Consider the following 6,051-nt stretch of genomic DNA (forward strand, 5'->3'; position numbering starts at 1 on the left):
TATGTGTAAGACCAACATGAGATGTATGCTGTATATAGTATTAACCTGCTGGAAGTGATGCACAAGGACAGCAGTAAAAAACAGGTAACATTTAAAGAGCTAATGGTGGAGAAAAAACATTAACCCCTTAAGGACGCAGCCATTTTGTAGCTTAAGGCTCAGCCCGATTTTTTGGATTCTGACTTGCGTCTCTTTATACGGTTATAACTTTTGAACACTGTTACTTATCAAAGCGATTCTGAGATTGTTTTTTCCCCACATGTTGTACTTCATTTTAGTGGTAAATTTTGGCAGATAAGTTTTGCATTTATTTACAAAAAAAAAGAAAATATGATAAATTTTTGGAAAAATTTGCCATTTTCGAAATTCAAAATCATTGCGTTTTCAGGCAGATCGATTTACCACCTAAATAAGTTGCTGAATAACATTTCCCATTTGTCTACTTTACATTTTCATAATTTCTGAAATGTCTGGATAATTTATTTTGATGTCACGCGGCTTACAAATAGAATATCGCTTTTCCGGATTTTCAGAATTGACTATTTTGGGGATAAATACAGTTTGGAATGAAATTTTACATATTTAGCATCAAAACCCCCTATATAACCAACCCATTTTCAAATCTGCACCCCTCAAGCTATCAGAAACAGCTTTTACGAAGATTGTTAACCCCTTGAGATCTTCATAGTAATTGAATCAAAATGGAGGTGAAATTTAGAATGGTCATATTGTTCCCTTATACGTTCATTTAGCCCTAAAATTTACACATTTCCAAAAGATAAAAAGAGAAAACCCACCATACAATTTGTTCTGCAATTTCTCCTGAGTACAAAGACCCCCCACATGTGGCTGTGACTTGTGTTATGGGGGCACAGCGAGGCGCAGAAGGGAAGGAGGGCGCTGCAGCTGCCAGGATTTTAGTTTCCTCATTGGCCCCTTTTGAAGGCTATAAAATTTTCGCTTTTTCGTTATTGGGGCCATGTGATGCCATTTTTTTTGCGGGATGAGATGCTTTTTCCAATGTTACCATTTTGGGGTTTGTATCACCTATTGTTGAAAATTTAGGAACGTTTTTTGAGGACAGGAGAAGAAAAGCATCAATTCTGTACTGGATTTTTTACTTCTTTTTTTTTTGGTGTTCACCGTATAGACTAATAATCATGTTATCTTTATTCTATGGGTCGATACGATTACGGGGATACCAAACATGAATATATTTTCTTACGTTTTACTAAATTTGTCAAACAAAACCCTAATGTGGGGAAAAATCTATCATTTATGTATTGCCGTCTTCCAAGTGGCATAACTTTGTTACTTTTTTGGCTATGGAGCTGGTTGATGGCTTGTTTTTTGCGGGACATGTTGTACATTGCACCAGTATCATGTCGCAGTACATATGGTTTTTTGATCACATTTTATAGCATTTTTTGTGGGATTGAAAAGGTAAAAATTATAATTTTTGGAGGGTTTATAACAGTTTTTTTTTACGGCGTTTATCGTGCGGGTTCAATAATGATTTACTTTTATTCTACGGGTTGTTACGGACGCGGTGATACTATATATGTGGGGTTTGTGTTATGATTTAGACTTTTTTTTGAGTTATATGTCTCTTTATATGTTTTGGGGGTTTGGGGCATTTTTAGTGATTTATGACTTTATTTTTTTATTGAATAACTTTTTTTTTTACTTTTTCACTTTTATACCATGGGACATGAAGAAGCAATCTTCTGATTGCTTCTTCATGATAATATTCTGCAATACTCATGTATTGCAGAGTATTATCAGTGTCAGCCTATACACTTGCATAGGCTGGCACTGTGCCAGTAAGATGACGTCACAGACGCCATCTTACTGGCAATTCTTGCAGGTAACTCTGGGGTCCAGATCGGACCCCAGAGTTACTATAGCAACGATCGGCGCACCCCGAAAACGGTTCGGGGGGGGCGATCGTGGGGGAAAGATCCCCCAGATACATGTTAGATGCCGCGGTCGCGCTGACCGCGGCATTTAACGGGTTAAGCACCCGCGATCGGAGACAACTCCGATCGCGGGTGTTACACTGGGGTGCCGGCTATCAGTCACAGCCGGCACCCCGTCTTTCCCGATGCCGGTTCGGCTCAGATCTTGAGCTGAACCGGCATCAGCTCAGCGTCCGATATATCGGACGCTGAGCGCTAAGTCACTGCGCTCAGCGTCCGATATATCGGACGCTGAGCGTTAAGAGGTTAAACATTGAACCTGTTACCAGGGACCTTATTTTCACTAAAGATAGGCTGCAAAAGCCAATTACAGCTGCATTGCACAAGTATTTGCATTACAATATACTGTATATGTACTCGAATATAAGCCGAGTTTTTCAGCACAAAAATGTACTGCAAAACCCAAACTCTGCTTATACACGAGTAAAACAAAAAACAAAGTGAAAACTCACCTTTCTGGCGCCCCCTGCAGGTCTTCTGTGCGATCCACCCGGCAGCTGCAGGTCTGTGCAACGTCACATGTTGTGATGTCAGCAGCAGCTGCAATAGTATTTTGTGTGCCAGCTGACGTCAGAAATTTCAGAAGACCTGCAGGGAGCACCGAAAAAGTGAGTTTTCACTTTGTTTTGAATTGGGCAATCTGGGCCGACTGTAAAATGGAGCAGGGGGCCGGCTGTAAAACGGGGGAAGGTGAGGGGGGGTGTAAAAGAGAGCTGGGGGCTGCCTGTAAAACAGGGCAGGGGCTGCTGGATATATAATGGGGCGCAGGGGCTCCTGGCTGTATAACGGGGCAGGGGTTGCTGGCTGTATACGAGGGGGCAGTGGCTGTCAGGCAAAATATTAGGGGGCAAGGGCTAGTTGGCTGTATACTGGGGGCAATGCATTTCCCACCCTCGGCTTATACTCGAGTCAATAGGTTTTCCCAGTTTTTTTTGTGGTAAAATTAGGGGCCTCGATATTCGGGTCGGCTTCTACTCGTGTATATACGGTAATTGAGTGTTATAACCTACCATGCATCCTGACAGAATCCTTTGTGTAGTCCCAAAGATTGTCCCAGAGCAGCCCAATAGACCTGTTGTGACAAACATCATTCATGGTTTAATTAACCATCAATGCCATATTTTATGCTATTGCTACCTCTTAGCGGAGTGATGGCGAACCTTTTAGAGCCCGAGTGCCCAAACTTCAACCAAAAGCCACTTATTTATTGCAAAGTGCCAGCACAGCAATTTAAGCAGTAATTTATTTCTCCTTGTTCCTTGACAACTTTCAATCGTTCAGCCTTCTAAAGACACCAACGCAGTTGAAAGTAGGAGGGCAAATTCATCTATCATTGTAGGAAGGTTCTGCAGGAAGATTCTTTGAGTCCTGTCTGGTGAACTTCATTCTGGGGTGATGACCTGGGTGCCCACAGAGAGGGCTCCGAGTGCCGCCTCTGGCACCAGTCCCATAGGTTCGCCACCACTGTCTTAGGGTATGGCAATCCAAAATTTAAGTATTCTAACAGTGAAGAACCCCAGTGTAAATATCTACACATTCTTTCATCAATCTGTGTGTCCTATAGTCCTTTGTACACTTCCCAGAAAGAATAAATTATGTGCCAGATCGACATGGAGGGCCATTGTGATGTCATAGAGGGCAATGTGATTTTATAATGAGACATCACAAAGAGTTATTGCGATAAAAATGTGCCATTATGATGTTACAGTCGGGCATTATGATGTGACAATGGGCCATTGTGATGTAACAATGGGGCAGTGTAAAGAGTCCCTGTGATATCTCAGAGGGCACTGTGATAATACAATGGCCACAGTGATGTCCCAAAAGATGGGCAACTGCAATGTCATAATGGGGTATTGTGATGTCAGCATAAACCATTGGGATCTCAATATAGAGCATTGCAATTTCATTTAGGACATTATAATGTCACAAAATGCCATTGTGAGATAGCAATGGACCATTATGATGACACAATGCGGCATTGTGATGAATATAGCGTATTGTGATGTCACAATGGGCCATTTTGATGTCATAGATTTGTAGTGTGGGATATGGGATATAATGTCATAATAGACCTTTGTAATGTCACAGTGGTCCAAATTCATTTGACCTAGAGCATTGTGATGTCCTAAATGGGGTTTTGTGATGTCATAATGCATCATGGTGATATCACATGGTTCTATGTTCCACTGTGATGTAAAATGGTTTCAATGTGATGTCATGGATCTAATTTGTGATGTCATACTGTTCCATTATGATAGCAAAATATTCCAATGTGATGTCATATGGTTCCATTGTGATGTCAGTGTTAAATTCAAATGTCATGATATTGTGATGTCATCAGATGTAATTGTGATCATATTCTCCCATTGCTAAGTTGCAATGTTCCTTTATGATGTCATAATATTCCATTGTGATGGCATTATGTTTCAATGGGTCACTGTAATGTCAAAGAGGTCATTGTGATATCACAATAAGAAAAAACATTACTCTTTTAGCATACTTTATGTCGTGGGAGCTGCCTTACAAGGTATCTAAAAGAGGCGTGGTTTTCCTTATCCCACCCTGGAAAACTTATTTGCATATTTTCCCAGAATCCCCTAGTGGAGCGTCCACAGTCTCCACAGGCCTACATGGCAGCCTTAATTGGCAGTCTCCGTAAGGAAAACTCTTACTTCCCGACCCTAGTCAAAAGCCTCACTCAACCAAAACAGTTCCTTACGCTGTACTTAGGAGACCCAAACAGGTCAAAACAGTGCTGTCTACAGTTGGGAATCTGTTCCTTATGGGATAGATATACTGGTTTGGTTTTAATCCTGCTTCATGTCATAAGGCATCTTGTAGGTCATGCTTGATGTCAAGGGAGCTGCCTTATAAGGTAGCTAAAAGAGGTGTCATTTTTCTAATCCAGTCCGGGGCAGGGTATTCCAGGGAATTGGTGCTGCTTGGGAGAAGTCCTGGAGACGTAAATGGGAGGTTTGAATTAAGAAAGGAATAATCTAAGATCACTCAGAGAGCAAAGAGAATGGGTTGGGCGATAGACTGAAATAAGAGAGGAGAAATAGGAAGGTGCAGAAGACCAATTAGTAGAGAGTTATAGGAGAGAGGTTGAAAATTTTAGTAAGGTGAGAAGTGACTGCTGGGGAGAGGGACTGTACGGCAACAAAGGTTAGTAGTCTTATTATTCTTTAGCATCAACTAAAATGGTAAGTTTCCAATATGACCACATGTTAGTTATATTTATATGCTACATGTCCTCAAATGCTATACCCTATCATAGCTATATACCCTTATAAAAAATGTTCAAAATTAAGGAACCATATATTACCTTATTGGATATACGTGGCAAAAAAGGGGGTCTGTGATAAAGTATACTCATTCACTTTTAATTCATTGGGCACATCAACAATAAAATACAATATATTCTTTAGTCATTTTATAATAAGTAGTCCAAATCATAACATGTGACTATTGGCATCACGCGTAGAAACTTTTGTATATTGATGTTTGGGATTAAATCTATCTCCCATATACCCATATACAGGAGGGATCCTTTGCGCGGACTACATTTTGATGTTATAATGGTTATGATTAAGACGGCTATCGTCGAAACGCATTAACCAGCCGTTTCCTTGTGTTTGTTGCAGTCCTTTTTTACTTTTTTATTATTTGGCACAAGTACTTCTGTGACGTTCTTCGTGTTGTGCCAGTCCAATTTTTGGCCAATTTTAGTTTTCTATATGTTCCTTTGAGATGTCATAGGGTCCATTGTAATGTTACAATTTTCTATTGTGATGTCATTATGTCCCATTTTCATGTCACATTGAGTCATTGTGGTGTTACAGAAGGCCATTGTGATGTCATAATACAGCATTATGAAGTAATAAAGGGTCATCCCTAACTACCCAACTTTTACATTTCGATGTGGATGGGATATCCTTGTTAGGAGCCATCTTCTATATACCAAGAGAACTCATGTACTAGTTGGCTCCAGTTGAACATCAAGAACTCTTTTTCCCTGTGTTAGTTGTTTCTATTTCTTCTTCATGGCCCAGAGAAGCAGAAGACAGTG

The sequence above is a fragment of the Engystomops pustulosus genome, chromosome 5 (genome assembly GCF_040894005.1).
Source record: "Engystomops pustulosus chromosome 5, aEngPut4.maternal, whole genome shotgun sequence".
Classification (NCBI taxonomy): domain Eukaryota; kingdom Metazoa; phylum Chordata; class Amphibia; order Anura; family Leptodactylidae; genus Engystomops; species Engystomops pustulosus.